This window comes from Martes martes (assembly GCF_963455335.1).
Source record: "Martes martes genome assembly, chromosome: 4".
Lineage (NCBI taxonomy): Eukaryota > Metazoa > Chordata > Mammalia > Carnivora > Mustelidae > Martes > Martes martes.
The window spans coordinates 61,863,377-61,882,156 of NC_137891.1; the positions used below are offsets into that span (position 1 = coordinate 61,863,377).

Below are 18,780 nucleotides of genomic sequence, written 5' to 3' on the forward strand. Positions count from 1 at the left end.
CGCATCGGGCTCTCTCCTCAGCAGGGGGCCTGCTTCCCCGCCCCCCCCTCCCGCCCCCCCGCCTCTCTGTCTACTTTGATCTCTCTCTCTCTGTGTCAAATAAAGAAATAAAATCTTAAAAAAAAGTTTTATTAAAAAAAACAGTTAAGTTGGCAATTTTTATGTTATAGATATTTCGCCATAATAAAAAGATGGTATCAATCAACCAACAAGATGTGCAGGTCCTACTGGTTATGGGTTCAGATGCTAGTCTAGAACATGCTTCTCTATTCCATGATCCTCATCAGCCTTCCTACATGGACTTTTACATTAAGTGAGTTAAGGTCAACATCTGGTAGATCCACACACCAGTTCTTACTCACCCGAGCACACAAGTTGTGATTCTCATATTGCACTTAATTTATTAGTTTCTATTTTTAGTAGCTAACTTTACTTTGGAGTTATTCCAGATAAACATAAGAGGGAGGAAAATTATAGGAAAAATGTCAGTACTTCATAAATTGATTATATTTGTATGTATGTTGTTTTACTTTATTCTTTGTTTGTTTTTTTTTCTTTACTTTACCTTTTGTACTTACCCTAAAACCAAATAAGCTTTATTGGTTCCTGTATCTACTTACATTATGTAAAGTAATATTTTAGGAAGTCTCTGTGCTAAAACCTGTGAAGGATATTAAGAAATCTAAAAATGTGATCCCTGCCATCAAGGAGCGTGCAGACTAGATGGGAGATATCAGTAAATGCACCAATAATACTTGTAAAATTGAAGTGTAATATACATATGTACACATGCCCATATCTTTTTTTTTTTTAAAGATTTTATTTATTTATTTGACAGAGAAAGAGAGAGAGATCACAAGTCGGCAGAGAGGCAGGCAGAGAGAGAGGGGGAAGCAGGCTCCCTGCTGAGCAGAGAGCCCGATGCGATGCGGGGCCTGATCCCAGGACCCAGACACCATGACCTGAGCCAAAGGCAGAGGCTTAACCCACTGAGCCACCCAGGCACCCCACAAGCCCATATCTTGAATGAGTTGTACACAAAATGTTTCATGAAAGAACATACTTGTGTCATCTCCACTCAGATTAGAAGTAGGATATTCTCAGCATCCCCGAATCTCCCTCATGTTCTTTCCTAAGTGCCACCTATCCCCCCACCCCCAAGAAGGTGACAACTGCCTTGATGTTTGCCACTATAGGTTAGTTTTGTCTGTATTTGACCTTTTTGTAAATAACATACAGGGCTGTTCTTTCATAGCTGGTACATTTCACTCAAGATTATTTTTGTGTATGATACACCTATGTCATTGTTCATTTTCATTTCAATATAGTATTCCACTGAGCAAAAACACTATAATTTACTCATTCTTTTGTTGAGGAACTCTATTGGATGTATAATTAGGAGTGGAATCCTGGGTCATAAAGCAGACATGCTCAGCATTAATGGACATTGCCAAACAACTTTTCAATTTACATTTCAAGTTTTCATTTTCTAATTGTTTTTAATATATAGGAAACAATTGAATTTTGTATATTGACCTTCCATTCCAGAGATATGAAATTTAATTCTAATAGTTTGTTGATTCTTTTTTATTTTCTACATAAATGTTCAAGCGATTTGCAAATAATGACAGTTTTACTTCTTCCTTAACAATAGCTATACTTTTTTCTTTCTTTATCACATTGGCTAGAACAACATGTAAAATACTGAATATAGTAATAGTGGACATTCTGTCTCCAGTTCTCTTTCCCAATCTGAAGGAGAGGCTGTAGATGTTTCACCATTGAGTTTGACACTTGTCGTTGGCTTTTTACGCATGTACTTCATTATACTGGAGAAATTCTCTTATTCCATTTCTTTAGATGCCAGTGGTATTTTGTTCAGGCATAATTTACAGACTGCTAAATGAAGAAATTGTAACTATACAACTCAATAGTTTTGACAAACCATTGTTAAAATGTAACCATCACCCAGATCAATATTCCCTTAGGTAAATACTTAGAAGAGAGCTGTGGGTCATATGGTTAAGTATATGCTAACTTTAAAAGGAAGTGCCACACTGTTTTCCAAAGTGGTTGTATAGTCCTGCCAAACTACAGAAAGTCCAAAAGAGAGTTCCAATTGTTCTACATTCTTACCAATACTAGAAATTGTTGTACTTTATAATTTTAGTCATTCTAGGGAGTAAGTGGTATCTCTTGTTGTTTTAACTTTAGTTCCCTGATGACTAAGGACTTTGAACATCTTTTCATATGTTTATTGACCATTCACATGCTTTTGTAAAGTGACTTTTCAAGGCTTTGCTCCATTTGTAAAGATTTTTTTTTTTTTTAATTTATTTATTTGACAGAAAGAGATCACAAGTAGGCAGAGAGGCAGGCAGAGACAGAGGAGAAAACAGGCTCCCCGCCGAGCAGAGAGCCCGATGCGGGGCTCCATCCCAGGACCCTGGGATCATGACCTGAGCTGAAGGCAGAGGCTTTAACCCACTGAGCCACCCAGATGCCCCAAGGCTTTGCTCCATTTGTTACTGGAGTGTTTATTATTAATTCAGAGGTGTTCTTTACTTATTTTGGATACAGTTATTTTGCCTGATAGGTGTGTTGCAAATATGTTCTCTTAATCTGTAGACTGCTTTTTCTCTTCCTAGTGGCATTTTTGATAAGAAGTTTATAATTTTAATGAGCCTGTATTATGTCCTAGGAATTGTTATAGGTACTGAGGAAATAAAGGTGAAAACGATGTGGGTTCTAAGGTAGTAAAGATATTCAGTTAAGTAGAATAAAATCTTAGCACAGCCTGTTAGCCATGCTGCAAAGTCAGCTCCATGATCTTGCATAAATTAATTTCTCTGAATCTCAATTTTCTCACATGTAAAACAGGAATAATAATACATATAATGCCTACTTTGACTAGAAATAGGGGTGCTTGGTTGGCTCAATGGGTAAAACGTCTGCCTTTGGCTCGGGTCAGGATCCAAGGGTACTGGGATCCAGCCCACATTGGGCTCCCTGCTCAGCAGGGAGTCTACTTCTCCCTCTGCCCCTCTCCCCGCTCGTGTTCTTCTCTCTCAAATAAATAAATAAAATCTTTAGAAAAAAGGAAAAAATATATGTAATATGCTTGACCTATATCAGACACATTTATAGTAGCTATAATATTTAAAGGATTTGGAAAGAGCAAATAATAAGAATGAAATAGTTGGGCAAATAGTTGTTTTGTTCAATAATCATATTGTTAAATGTTTTAACTGATTTGCCCTCTGATAACTTTTTTTTTAAAGATTTTATTTATTTATTTGACAGAGAGAGAGATCACAAGTAGGCAGAGAGGCAGGCAGAGAGAGAGGGGGAAGCAGGCTCCCTGCTGAGCAGAGAGCCGGATGTGGGACTTGATCCCAGGACCCTGAGATCACGACCCGAGCCGAAGGCAGAGGCTTAACCCACTGAGCCACCCAGGCGCCCCAGCTGATAACTTTTTTTTAATTTAAAAAACCCTCTTTTTAGTAAAATGAACTATAGATTTTTGCTTTTGCAATTTGAAAGGAGAGGGCACCAAAACAGAGGTAAGTGTGCTATGCATGGATTTAGTCAACAAAATAACATTCCTTTATGTCTTTATAAAGAGCTCCATAGTTAAAGTACATTAATTCACACCATTTTGAGTTTTGCAACAATTGTACAGATAAGAAACAGATACTTAGTGACTTGTCTAAGGTCACACAGTAAGTAGCAAAGTGCAATGTATATGTTTATTTGCCTATCTTCTATATTTTTACCATACCGTGTTCCCTTTCATTATATCATGATTGTAGTAGTAATAATACAAAAATGGTGTTGAACCTTCCATTTTTATGTAGTTTAACTATGAAGACAGTGAGTAGCTTGAAATTGAATGGGGAAGAAAGGCAGTTAAAATAGAAATTTCTTGCCCTGGACCCCCTGGGTGGTTCAGTCAGTTAAGCAGTTCAGTCAGTTAAGTGTCTGCCTTCAACTCAGGTCATGATCTCTGGGGCCTGGTATTGAGCCCCAGTTTGGGGTCTCTGCTCTGCCGGGGAACTTGCTTCTCCCACTCACTCTCCCTCTGTGCTCTTTCTCTCTCTCAAATAAATAAATAAAATCTTAAAAAAATAAATTTTCTTGCCCTATAGTATTCACATTCACATTGTTCTAATTTTTCTTAGGTATATTGTTAAATATATACATTATCGTTTTTCTTTGCTATTTTATATTGCATTTATAATTTGGCTGGCTTGTTTGTTTGTTTGTTTGGCTGCTTGCCTCATCCATCCATGGTCTCTCAAGTTTCTGCTTCTACTAAATTTCAATAATTTCCTTCCCCTTAATGATTTCTACCTACATTTTTTTCCCTTATTGGGTTGTCCTCTGTTGGTAATATACCTAGTTCCTATATCTTTTTTTTTTCTTTACATCACTAAGTCAATTTCTTTATTTACGACCTTTTCTTCCTCTCCATGTTACATTATCACAGTGATAATTCACTAATAGCTAGTTTTTGTAACAATTATTCTGGCTATTCAGTGGTAATTCACTAAAGGCTGATTTTTATAACAATTATTCTGAGGTCTCACAGAAATCTAGTTCTATCAAAATACTGAGAACATTTTTTATAAACAGATATTAAGAACAAAGCGTTGAAGGGTAAGGTGCGGAAGGGGACATGGAGATTGAATGAGATACTATACTACTGTTTATGTTTTACAGATCAGTTAAACAACAACAAAAAAACATTTGAGACCTTGTTAGGAGTATAATACAAACTAGAACAAGACATGGTTGAGAGTCCTGAGTAGCTTACAATCTAGTGAAAGAGAGAGGCTAATATATACACAGCTCCAGTACAACACAGTGTTATTGGAACAGCAGCATGAAGTGCCAAAGGAGCCCCGAGACCAGAGAGCAGAAGTTACAGGATTCCTCCAGGTTCCAGGCAATTGAGTAGCAGCTGAACATGGAACTTACTATGCTATGCTGTCAGATGTGTTTGTTTTATTTTGGTAGAAACAGTCGTGTATCTTGAGCACGTAGTAAGTTTTATTGAGAAATATGGAAATGCAATGGGGAGTCATTTATTTGCACAGATATCATGGGTGGTTTTTGACAGTGTGAAATATACTGTTGCAGAGGACTGATGGACTCAGGACTTCTGCCAAAAATAAAGCAAGAAAGAGAATTTGTTAACAACTCAGTGTTAGGGGTGAGGATAGGAAAGAAAATCTGAGTCCAGCAATGTGACAGACCTCAGGTGACTACTTTCTCATTGTAGGAATACTACGGACTAGTATTTGGTGAAAAAAGACAGTCCTTTAAAACCCTCCATTTCCTGTTTCTTCTCCCAGGTTTTTGCAGAGCTGTGGGTTTTCAGGGAACATATTTGTTATGCCAGGTAATTAAAATAATCTTTTAAAATTTACTAAATTAATACACAGTCAATGCAAACACTTTAAACACTGAAGTTAAGTGTACAAAATAAAAGTGGAAGTACCCCATTATACACCCACTTATTATACTCCCCAGTGCTAACAATTTGTTGTAATAGCCTTCCATTTTCCATCTATAGTTACACACACACACACACACATACACACACACCCCACACATTTTCTTTCCCAAAATAAAATTGGTGGTATTCCCACAAATTTGAGGTTGAAGATATTAAAAGTGTGGGCTTTGGAGCCCGCCAGGACTGGGCTCAAATCCTCTCCAGCTTCCTGGCTGTTTCTACAGGCAAATTACTTTATTTCTTTAAGTTTAATTTTTTTTTTGTGAAAGGTAAAAACGGTAATTACCTTGTAAGTCTTGAGGATCAAAATCAATAGTGTATACAAATTGCTCAGGACAGTGCCAGGCACATAGTAAGTGTTCAATAAACACTATAATTATTGTCTATGGCAAGTGACCTTTCTCATACGACTAGAAGGAAATTTGTTATGCAAATGTTGTTCATTTTTTCCAACTATATTTAAGTGGGGAAGAGCCTGCTTTCCCAAAGCATGAAACTCATCTCAGTAATAGTCAAGTGAGAATTCTCCTCGAATTTTTGGTGCAACTCTCCTGCACATCCTCCACCCCAACATCACTTTCTGACGTCTAGGAAGTGGACTTTCCAATAAAAAACTTTCGTGATTCATGTCGGGACGAGAATGCTCAGCCAGGTTAGGTTTTACACACTGTGGGCACTTTTGCTTTATCAGGCGATTGCTGGGTGGCACCCCTTGCAGCTAGCCTCCCGCAGCCGCGCCCCTCCATCCCTTCGGGAGTTAGGGCTGCAACAGGAGAAGCCTATCCTCGTACGAGCGGAAGGAGACCTGATGGACGAGGGGGCACCTCTAGAACGCAGCAGGAGACCCGGGGTGTGTGAGGTGCGCCCTAGGGGTGCAGGCTGCTGGCGGAGGGGCCCGGTCCGAGCGCCGGCGGGAGGCTCTTCCCCGGGGCGAACCTGGCACTTGGCTTTCACGGATCTTCGTCCGGGGCATCTTCCCCGCCGTCTGCAGCCCCAGGAACCCACTGCCTTCACTCCGCAGCCCCGGCCAGTCCCATCCTCTCGCTTTCTTTTTTGGCACTGCCCTTTGCCCTCCCATGGAGTCATCTGTTTACTCTCCCTTCACTTGCAGTCACCCATAGGTCACCCTCCCTTTGCCACAGTCACCCATTTTGTCCCCTTTCCCTTCTCCCCCTCACTCTTCACCTCTCCCCGGGTCGCCTTGAGAACGCTGCCGACGGAGATGCTGCGGGCCCCGCGGCCAGGGTCTGCTCCCCGGAGAACCCTCCGTCCACCTTTGCCCCCTCCCCGGGGGCGCGGGAGGCAAGTTTCCGCCCCGTCCTTTCCCCAGTGACAGGACTTGGCGGCGGCCACGGCCAGGGAGGCGGAGGGAGGGACGGCCTGGCTCCCGAGCCCCCTCCCCTGCTCGCGAGCTCGCGCGGTCTGTGTCTCTCTCCGCAAGTGCGGAGACGCGGAGGAGGAGGAGGAGGAGGGAGTTGGGGGAGGATCTCCATTGAAATAAACAACCAGGCAGCAGTTATTAACACGGGAACATGGCGGCCGCAGCCTCAGCCACAGCTTCGGCGGCGAAGGTCAGCGCCGACGGCAGCCGGCACCTGACGGCGTGACCGACCCGAGCCGGTAACCGCGCCTTCCCTGGGGGCCGCGAGGGCGGGCGGGAGGCGGGCGGCGGGCGGGGGGCGCCGCGTCCCCACCCCCGGCCGCGACTGCCCTTCCTGCGCCGAGCCCGGCGGAGCCGTGCGCCGCGGAGAGGGCTGTTTTTGTGTGCGGGGAGCGCTGCCGGAGTGCGCGGAAAACGGGAGTTGCATCCCGGAGGCGCCGCGAAGCTGGGGAGTTGGGGCTTGGGGGGTGGGGAGGGCGGGAAGCGGCGGGGAGACGCGGAGTCCCTGGGAGAGAAAGGAGGCGCTCCAGCGCTTTGCGAGAGCTCTGGAGACGAGTCCCGGAGCGCGAGGCGGGCGGAGGCTGCAGCCCGCGGCGCCGGCGAGAGGTGAGAGCCGAGGCGCGGCGGGGAGGCCGGGGGCGCGGGCGCGGCCCCCGCCCGAGGACCAAGGCGCCCGCTAGCCCGCGCGGTGCGGGGTCGGAGAGCAGCGAGGCTCCTGTCCCCTCGGGGGCAGAGAGGCTGAGACGGGAAGGTGAATCCTGAGAAGGTGCATTCTTTAATGGAAACGCGGAGCGACTGCAGCGGAGGGTGGGAGTCGGGCGAGGGGAGGCAGGACTCGGGAAGTGCTCGGGGGTGTGTGAAGGTGAAGCGCGATGTCAGGGGCGGCGGGCGGGCTGAGACGCCGGGAGGAGGGGATCGGCGGCCCGGCAGGCGGGCCGGGCCCGTGTCAGCGCCGGGGGCGGGGGGCTAGGGGCGCCGCGCGCCGCTGGCGGACGGGAAAGAGCTGCGGCGGGCGGGGCGGGCGGCGCGCTCCGGCCGAGCAGGCCGGGCGGCGGTGGGGGCGGGGAGCCGGGGGGCCGGACCGCGGCGGCGCCGAGCTGGGCTCGCCCCTGACTTAACTTTCTGGGTGCGGGCATGTGTGCAGGAGGCGCGCTGGGGCCGGGGCTGGGGGCGGGAGGCGGTCCGGGAGGTTCCGGGTTGGCTCGCCAGCGCCCCCTTTTCTCTCCCCCTTCTCTCCGCCCCTGAAGGGACAGGCCCTCAGGGCCCCAGGCGGGAAGCGGGAGGGGCCCTCCCGGCTGACTCGCGACGGTCACGCCCCGGGCCCGGGGACACTTCTCCCTCGGGCCTCTGGGGGCTGCAGAGAGAGGGGGCCGGGGTCGTCGCGGCGTGCTGGACCTCCCCGTCCCCCGCCCCTCCGGGGAGTCCCGGAGGCTCCTCTTCCGAGATCGGGGGTGGGTCGGTCCCTGGTTAGATGGTTCCTCCCTTTTCCCCCTCCCTCTGGTGGTTTCCGGGGCCTGCGGGACCGAGGGGCGGGAATCGGGGACCCGAGCCCCTCGCACCGGCCCAGAGCTGGACCGGGCCTTACGCCTTCTGGGTCTGTCACTGGTAGGGGAAACTTTCCCAAACCGGGGACCAAGCCTGAACACCTCTTCTGCCACCTCGTCCTCTAATCCCACTCCCACTCCACCTCCTCCAACGCCTTCCCCTCCCACCGACCCGAATCTCGCTGCGTGTGACTGATGGGGCAGTGAGCCAATCGAAGGCGGGGAGCTGACCTGCCGGGTGTCGGTAAGCCAATCGTGGGGACCGGAGGAAGGAAGGGGGCGGGGTTGCTTCCCGACCAGTTAGAGAAGAGTTGCATGCGGGGCGGGGGAGTCATGGAGACGCCGAGCTAGCCACTCTTGTCCATCCCTAGTCACCCGTTCCTTGGTCTGTGCGGTAGTGTCACTTATAGGGTCTCTGACCTGGGGGGCACGTAGTTTACGCGAGATACTGTATTTTTCTTGGTACCACTAGAGACGTCGTCTTAGACACGACGAAGTCTAAAGCCACTTAGTATGTGGCAGTAACTCTCCGAGGCCCGTTTCTAAAATGGCATATATATTGTAGTGATCGTGTTCTGGACCTCAGCGGCGGGTTTACATGCAGAGGATCATCGGAGTTAGCAGTTTACCCCTACCTCAGTTTCACCTAGCTCCTCCAGGGTGGGAACAGTGAAATTTGCAAGGGTACTCTGAAAATGAAGGCATCGGGATAGCCTTACGTCAATTGATTATTGGGAGTGTAAAGCATCATTGTTTGTCATGGCTTCACTGGTTCCTTGTTTAGTTATACCGCCAGCTCCCAAAGTGCGCTTGGAAGTTCGGCATTTGGGATGACATTAAAAAAAAAAAAAAGTCGTTTATGGTCGTTTTGTTTGTTTTGTTTTTTCTTTTTCCTGAGTAAACAAAGTGAAGTTAGGAACCAAAGCATCAGTGTTTGAAACATAAAGCGTTGGTATTTAAGAAGCAAAGCTAGTCAAAGCATATTTGTCTACAGAAAAAAGTCTGAAGTGTAGTTTGCTGTATTCCTCCCACACAAAAGATTCTTTAAAAAATAAATTAGTTTTGTTCTTAAACACACTGCTGAATTGTACAGTGTGTGTGTACTTTTCTGGTTTCTGCAGGGTTAGGAGACATTTTTGGTTGTTTTATGTTGGTTGTTGGGTTCACTCCAGTGACTTTCTTAACTCCTGACTTTTAAGAATAGGGAGGATAGGTCTTTGCTTCTCAATAAAGAGCACAGGTTGCTCTTTAGGAATAAGCTGTCTTTAAAAAAGGCAGCAGCTGCTACAGTGCTTTTTTATATGTGTGTATGTGTGCTCCTGTTCTTTGTTGGTGAGGTTTAGTGCACACTGACAGCAGCAAGGATCCTTTTCCCAACTAGAATTTGTAAAATCTTTGGGAGTTCAAAGAATGAATCATGTTAAACAGAATGAATTCATTCATTTCTTGTTAAGTATCCCTCGAATTGAACTGATCTTGAGAGGCTTTTTTTTGGTGTGTGGGGGGGTAATCTTATGTGCATAGTATTTATCATATCTACTGCTTTCTCAAGATTTTATTAATATTTGGTTACTATAAGAAAGAATTGAGGAGCTATAGTTTTAGGAAACAGTATTTACCACACTCTATAAATGTGTTCTGTTGCAATACACCATTCTCAAATTTATAATGTGAATTCTTTATTCAGTATAATTTTTAGTGTTTACATAGACAAAAATTAATTGCATTTTGCTGTAGCCCTTTGGGTGTTATTTTAGTGATAAAATAACAAAAACTGTGGGGATAAAACATTTAGCTGCCAGAAGTGGGGAATATCATAAACAACATTCAAAATTTGACAACATTGAAAATCCCCCATCATTAGTTAATTTAGTTACTGATGGTCACTCTGACATGTGCCCTTCTCTCTTTTTTGTATGTATAAGAGCAACACATTATTTTACTTTATTTTCTACAATAGTCCTTGAAAATGTTCTCAGATTCTTGGTGGCAGAGAGTAGCAAGTCCTCTAAAGCCTGGTTAGAGGGAAAAAAAAAAAAACAAAAAAAAAAACCTCTCAAGCATATGGAGACATCTAGAAAAAGATGTGCATCGTCAGCTGTGATTCCATTGTGTGCTCTCAGTCTAGATCTGAGCCTTCTTCCTCCTGGGGATTTCAGTCTTAATAGAGGAGTTCTTTGATTTTTAGATGTCAGGTTACAGAAACAGGGTAGAAAAAAGCTCACCAATTATGAATTTAATGTTTTTTAGATAGTTTGGCTCTGATTTTAACCTTTTATTGGCTAAATATAATTTATATGACTTTCATTCACCGTTAGAGGAACATTTCACTGGAAATGTAAAATGTAAGGGGACTTGGGCTGTGGTATGAGTGCATAAAGGGGTAATGCTCCTTGGTTGGCTTTATCTATAGCTATATCTTATTACAGCTTCCTAAGCCTCACAATTGAGGACCTGTGGGCAGTGCTTTCATTACACATCCTATATTTAAGGATTCAGTACCTTAGCTGTTTCAAATCACATCAGGTTTAAATGTGACCCTTAAGTTGACAGCTTGAATTTCTTAGAAAAAAAATGTTTGTGTTGTATTGGTTTTAAAAGTGATTCTTTTAAGCAGTTGTAGGATATTAGGTAGCAAAAAAGAAGTCTCTTTAAACAATTTTTCTAGAAGTTCAGTTTTCTGAAATGCACAGTGTGTTCTTATTTGATGTTTTGATCACTATTATGTCATGGTTGAAATTATATTTAAAAGCCTAATTAATGCTTAGCTATTTTTATGACAGAACTGCTGTTTAAGAAATTACTGGCTTTTCAGTATTCTGTGTTTATAGTTTTGTTTGGGATTTTTGTTATTACATGCTCTCAATTTTGAAAGGATAGGAGGGAGAAAGAAAATAAGTTATTTCTTTTAAGGTATTGGTCTTTTACTGCAGTAAATCTTAAAATTGGTGGAAATTAGTATCTTTTCCCCTAATGAAATAATCATACTCTATTTACATACCAGTGATGAAAGGCAAAGGAAAAGAGAACAAAACCTTCGGTTTCTTATACTTTCATACCTGAAGCTCATTTTACCTCTATGACTTGCTTTCTAAACAAAAAAAAAATATTCTTAGCATTTATGTGTTTGTTTCCTTTTTTGTTTAAAGAGTCGTAGAAGGGTTTATGAATTGCAAACTGTAGAAGGAATGTTATATCATGTTACTCCTTAGAGTCTATTAAAAGTAATGTCTGGAAAAGCTATAAAATACAGTTTTAGGTAATAGACCCTCAATTCAGACAGCATAAAGAAACTTGTACTTTATGGATTCTAGATACTAATTTCTAAATAGAGGTAAGATTGTGACTTCTGTGAATATTTTAGAAGCTGGTTTAGTTTTTCTAGCTGTTGTAAAACTGAGGCAAAACTGGTTACGAAAAGGACTGGAAATCTTAAAGATAAACTTGTGTTTGATGGTAATTGAAATGAAAGGGCTAGATGGTCCGTAGGTAGATCACAATGCTCTTGGCTTTTAGGGCAAAGATTTTATGTCTGCCCTATGAAATGTTCATCAGTAACCACATTTCTGGCTTCTAGTGGCTATGATGACATAATGCAATTGTGGAAAAATTGATTCCAGGACAATTTTCAGTTGGTTCCCTAGTTGGAAATTTCTAGAGGAGAATTAAGTAAGCAGGGAATCTACGAGGCTGTTTTATTTAGCTGCTTTTGAGGGTTAAGATGTAGAATCTTAACTTTAAGAAAGAGAGGAGAACTGCTTATAGGTATACGTTATGGGCAACTTGTTAAAGGTTCTGAAAGAAAAAACAATTTTTAATTTTACGTATCAGTTGGTAAATACCTGGTAGGTTAAATCTGGTAGAATTTATGCCTCATAGGCAGCTAATTATGAACTGTTAAGGGTTCCCGATGAGTAACTTAAATCCCACATTGGGCCTTTTAGATCTTGTCTTTGCATTCTTGCTTCATTTAACCATTGTTTCATTCATTTGTTCATTATTTATTTGATGAGTATTTGAGTATCCCAGCATTTGGCAGTTTACATTGATAGCCGAAACCATCTGTTACAAATCCTGTGACTTAAGAGGGAACACAGAGTGGGTGATTTTTTTCAAAGTGGGGAGCACAGAGAAGTTGAAAGGTACATGTTCACCTTAATTTTCAATTTGCTTGGATACTAATGATCTGTTTTTTTGATGTGTGTAATTTTAATTATATATTATCAAAAAAGTTTGATTTGGGTTTGAGCTTCCCCCCCTGAAAATAGGATTGTTTATAATAAGTTGTTAAATGTCTCCTTAGCTGAGTAGCTTACAATCAAATAATTTTCCTTTAATGGAGGTATGAATATTATAGTTAGTGTTGTTTTATACTGTCTGGAGTCATGTTGTGTGTGGTCAGCATGGCCTTCTTTAGTTGGTGGAAGGTATTAGGGCAACTAGTCAGGGACCTCCCAGTTCTGCGGAGACAGTGTGCCTTGTTGCTCTAAAGCTACATATTCTGGGCCTTCACACCCTCAGTTTCTAAAGGATGGAAAACTCTCATGTGCGGCCTTACACAGGTGTTCTTCTATGATTATGAGTTTTCTAGATTTAACTCATTCTTGCTCTTGACAGAAATGTCTGTAGTGGGAGAGTAACGACAATGCAGTGTAAATGATAATAGCAGCTCTCCCTGAGACCCAACAACCTGTTAGGGGCTTTTTGAGGTGTGTTTCATTCTTTCTTTTTTTGCCACAGCCCTGTAAAATAGAGGTTACCTCATTTTCCAGAAGATGAAGCTTAAGGGAGATTAAGTCCTTGTGCCTATGAGCAAAACTTCCGGGGGGTGGGGGGCGGATTACCCTTGACCAGCAAGGTCAAGGAAACAAATCATAAGGATCAGAGGGAATGGTGAGTCCGAGAATGTCTTCCTTTTAGGAATCTGATAAAGAACACATTTGCAGGGCTTTTTATAAGGTGGTCAGGGGAGGCGTTTAGTCCATGAAAGGGATGGATAGATTTGAGTGGTTCCAGTCCTGCAGATCATGCCAGCAGGTGTCCAGCAAAGCCTTGCATCCAGGCAGGCCTATACCTGGCCAGGTGTTACTTAAGATCTACAGACAGTTTCTGGCTTTTTAGTCATCAGCCCGGTGTTTTACAATTCTCAAGTTGCGGGATTCTTGTTTTTTAATTTTCGAAAAATAAGAACTGTACTAGATGGAGTAAAAACAGGTAATGTTTATTGAGTGTTTACTAAAAACCCATGCAGGGTTCAGGTGCCCTTACTGTATACTGTGCGTATTTCTCCTTGTAACACAGTGAGGTGGGTGCGCTTATTAGTATTCCTATTACCTGGTTCATGAAGTGGAGGCACAGAACTGTCAAGTATCTTGCCAAGGGTCACCCAGCCAGAGTACTGGAGAAGAATTCAAACCCAAGCAAACAACTGCCCCTCAGCTCTGTCCCCTTAATGGGTGTTCTGTTAGCTGGTGGGTTACACTTCTTTCAGCATAATGTGGTGGTGTCTTATGGAGTACTTTGTCGAGATGACACAGATGAGTAATTCTCCCCTAGGGAAGTGGAAAGGGGTAGGAGTGTATTTTGAGAAAGTCCATCCAGGTTGCCTATTTCTCACCATAAAAAAAGCTAGGAAAATAAGCTCCAGAAAACTTGGGTGTGGGGACTAGGAAGAAAATAAGAGTGAGAGCACTCTGGGGGGTATAGGTTTTAGAAAGGACAAAACACTGATACAGATATTTGGCTTCTTATTTCTTTACAATATATTTAATTCTAGTATGTTTAACTGTTAGGTGGTGATTGTGTGATGCATGTTTTACAGATTTCGTGCAATCTCTGTGGCGTGGATGACTTGGTGTTGAGATGCTTGAGTCTTAAAAGAAGGCTGATAATGTATGCAGTCATCTGACTTGTGCTCTGCTATTTGTGGAATTCTTCTGCCTGCTCAATTGTTTGCAAGGAGTGAGGAGAGCTTTCAGGGAACTCTTTCACCTGTGCACGTGTGGGGAGCAGCACACACTGCTTCCAGCTCCCGGGGACTAAAGGCCTGTTGTCATAAGTGAAAATATAATGCCTGGTATTTTCTGTTACTCATTTAGTGTGTCCATGTGAAATGTGATCCCACATATTCCAAGGCTCAGCTTACGGAGTGTGAGTTCTGGAAGTTCCTGTTGTTGCCGGCTGACCTCTGCCCGTTGAAGTAGCTGTCTAAATGATGATTGTCTTTGCTAGCAGATTATTTCTGCTTATGAAAACAGCTTATTAATCAGACATGAAGTGACTTCCCTTGCCTTTGGTGGTACAGTTGCGTTTGTGAGAATATTTAATATTAACTTATCTTAGAATTTCTAATTCCATTGTTAATGTGCTTACTGGTGAAAAGCTTTCAGTTATTGTCAAAATGTAAATTAAAAAATGGAGTTGCATATCTTAGAGGAACTTAGGTTGTTACTTGAGTCATTTCTAGAGTCAAACTAAAGGGGAAATTTAGATTGCTACATGGATAACAAACTTTCGGGGGCATCTGGCTGGCTCAGTCACTAGAGCATGTGACTCAATCTTGGGGTCATGAGTTCGAGCCCCATGTTGGGTATAGAGATTACTTAAGGCAAACTAAAAATACGTTTTTTAATGTGCCTGTATTTATTTTAAAACTAGAATTATTCATAAGTGTGTTTATCAGGTAATCACCTCTGGTTATTGTTGGAACATAGGTGAATTCTTTCACATACAATTTTAGATTCCTTAATAAGGAATATGGAAATCTCTTGCTAAAAATCTGAACGTCCAGAGTATGAATTTCTGTGAACATTGATAGCATTTCCTGAAATTACAGAAGGTGGTTTTCATAGTTATGGAGACTGGCAGTAGGGGCTTGTGGGTGTTTGAGGGGATTGTGCTGTCCTGTCCCCGTCACCTTGTGCCTACAGCCTTTGGTGGGGATCCATTGGGTGTGCTGTGCACCCAGACTCAGCTTCTGTGCTGCCCAGTCCTTTGAAGTGAGGTTGGGCTGGTAAATAGCGGCACGGCTTTGGACTGCTTCACTTTGGATATAAATCCTTGTAGACTTTTCTCCTCTGCCTCCTTTTCTCCTTCTTCCTTGGCTTTCTCAATTTTTTTTTCCTAAAAGATAGAAGATGGCTGGTAGTGAAGGGAACACAGTCAAGATTCTGGAGGAAGTCTGTTACTATCATTAGGTATTTCATGTATGATCATGATCTATGGTTTCCCTCTTTACCAAACACACTGGCTTTGCTAACAGCACTTAGGGAAGAAGTTAGCTATTTGTTAAGTAAGCCATTAGGTTGAAAACAGATCACTTAACAGGCGCAGTGCAGTAATTGGCTGATTTGTTCTTAGAAGTTAGTCGGTTGCTGGACAACGTTGTGGTCCAGCAGACGGGGCGGGGGGGGGGGCTGGGGGGGGTTTGAGCTTCTGTTGTCTAATAGGACTGAGTATTACAGTCCCTAGTTTTTAATGTATTTTATTTCTTGCCTGTTTAAGGATATTGTTACAAACTTTGTAGTGTTAGATGTCTTGAAACTGTTCATTAGATTCAAGTGGTCCAAATGATATAAGTTGGAAATAGACAATTTAAGATGGATGGAAATTGTAACCAGATACCTAAAGCCTTAGGCATACCTGCCTCTTTGGAGTTTCTGGTAGTGTATTGTATTTTCGATTTCTGGAATTCTGTTTTGAGGTTTATATGTAGCGTTCTTGTTGCTGTTTTAAGTAGTAATATCTTGATTCCTCAAGACTCTTCTGTAAAAGTGTGATGTAAAAAATTTATTCCATTAAAAATGTTATTTTAATATATTATAGTACCACTAGAATCTTTTCTAAATAAACACATGGTAAGTATAAATAGTGGAACCTAGTGAAGGAAGTGGAAGTCATGTAAAGCTCTTTGATTTTTGCTGTGCTACTTTTTATTTTAAACAGAAGGTGTGTACAGTTAATTAAGAATTTTAATAAATGAAAGATTTTAAGCAGTTCCACCAAAAAATGATGTGATATGCACTGTCAACTGAACATATTGACAGTGACATTTGATAGCGACCAAAGTCAACAAAATGCCTGGACGTTGAAGGACATTAGAAAATAAAATTGGAGCATTACCCTTTTCTGGTTAAAGGATGCTCACATAACAGCATTCTTGTAATCATTGGTGATTTTATTGTAGTAGTAAATATTTTCACTTTGAGAAAAGGCATTAAGGAGAAAAGAGAGGAGAGATAAAGGGAACCCCAGATTTTCGACTCAAGGTGAGCAAAGCCTTGGGCAGGAAGGACCTGGGTCCAGATACCTCTGGCCTGGCCTTGCTTCCCTGTGGTAGGGCCAGTGAGCTGGGCCTCCTGCGGAGGTCAGAAGTCTCACTAGTAGAGCCCCCCTCCCCTTTCTACTATCACTGGGAGCAGCAGCTGACCCTGTAGTGGGGAGGGAAGAAGAGCCTGTGGTAGATGGAGTATGGGGTGAGTCCCAGGGAATTGAGGTCCCAGATGCTCACTTGCAGAATTGTTGTTTGCGTCTGGGTTTCCCACCAAGAGTTGGCTGGCTCTGATATTATAATGTCTTCTGATCTGGATCCATAATTTGGGCAGTGCTGATGGCCTGTTCCCTTCAGGTACCACTGAGCCCCACAGCTCTTCTACCCCTGTGAGGTGAGAGCAGATAAAGAGGGTGAGGCAAGGGAAGACAGGCCTTCAAGGACTTGTGATTTTCAGACTGAGCACCTTGCCTTTACCTGGCTTGGCCTCAGAGGAGTGAGGGAAGCCAGCATCTTCCCACCAAGGGATCGAGTTTTTCTGGCTATGGGTGCCCTTTTCCATTCCCTTCTTGAGAAATTTCCCATTGAGATTCAGGTGCCTCCCACAGGCTCATTGTAGATTTTCTGAACCTGCCTCAGTTGTTCAGAGTTGTTGACAATCTTGGAGAAAGAGATCAAGTGTATATGGGGGGTGAGAGGAGGAAGGAAACGCATTCAGAAAGAAACTAGAGAGGCCTAGAGAGGAGTTGCTATGTTGAATCAAGGCTAAAAAGGTTAGCACCATGCAGATGGAAAATAGCAATGCAATAGAATAGCCTGACTGAAATCTATAAATTAGTGAAGGTATATAAAGAATAAATCCAGGCTGGCAGATACATGCCCTTGCGGCTTTAATGACCTGCTACTAGTTTATCAACTTGATCATACTGAGTAGTTAACTTACAGTACTTGTTATTTCAAGTGGAATAGGGTTTTTATACAAACTTTTTTTTTTTGAAAGTTGAGATAGATAAATCGTGGATTAGTTCCTAATAGCAGTGAAACAAATTAGAATTTTTTTTTTTTCAATTTTATTTGACAGAAAGAGAGCACAAGTAGGCAGAGCCGCAGGCAGAGGGAGAGGGAGAAGCAGACTCCCCACTGAGCAGGGACTCGATCCCAGGACCCTGGGATCATGACCTGAGCTGAAGGCAGATGCTTAACCGACTGAGCCACCCAGACGCCCCATCAGATTAGAAATTTTTATATAAATTCTTTGGAGTTTAATATCAAGGAGGAAAAACTAAACTAAAATGCTTTGAATAATCAAGCATTAAAATTTGCTGGTCTTTTGTGTTCAGTAAAGATGCTTGAAATGACAGTATGCATTGGCTTATCTGAATGAAAGGAAATTGTACATGTTTTCTTATGGGTTTGCTAAAAATTGAGTAGTAAGGGGGCGCCTGGGTGGCTCAGTCAGTTAAGTGTTGGTCTTTGGCTCAGGTCATGATCCCGGAGTTCTGGGATCGAGCCCTGCATTGGGCTTGCTGCTAGGTGGGAAGTCTGCTTCTCCCTCTCCCACTCCCCCTGCTTGTGTTCCTTCTCTTGCCGTGTCTCTCTGTGTCAAATAAAGAAATAATAAATCTTCTAAAAAAATAAATAACAAAATAAAATACATTTAAAAAAATAAAAATTGATTAGTAAGGGTAGAGCGTATATGTGTATGTTTTTTATTTATTCATTCATTTTTTTGTCCTCCTCCTTCAAAATAGTATTACAGGCAGCTTAAAGACTTTCATTAAAAAAAAAAAAAAGGCTTTCATTTTTAAACTGTATTTCAACTGATTTAACAAATTCTTCTTTGGCACCGTAAGTCATTAATAGACTGATCTTCCCCAAATATTCCTTTTATAATAATACAAGTCCCCACTCATCACAGAATAACATTCCCAAACACTTACTAGATAGGCCTATCACAAACCCATTTTTTTCCCTATTTCTACTCTTACTCGAGCCTTTGTACCCGTTAGTCTGTTCTTCCTGGCCTTTGACCATATGAGTTCATGCTCTTTGATTTGCCTCAAGA

At 42.7% G+C, this 18,780-nt stretch overlaps 1 protein-coding gene across 2 annotated transcripts in view; it reads left to right on the forward strand.

Annotated features, from left to right (window-relative positions):
* The first annotated feature begins 7,008 nt into the window (after window positions 1-7,008).
* The window catches only part of NCOA2 (nuclear receptor coactivator 2), a 294,244-nt gene continuing 282,472 nt past the window's right edge, over window positions 7,009-18,780 (forward strand). For both annotated transcript variants that reach the window (XM_080803158.1, XM_080803159.1), the window contains exon 1: window positions 7,009-7,141. The gene's annotated coding sequence lies outside the window, so the exon portion shown is untranslated. The remainder of the gene's footprint in view (window positions 7,142-18,780) is intronic.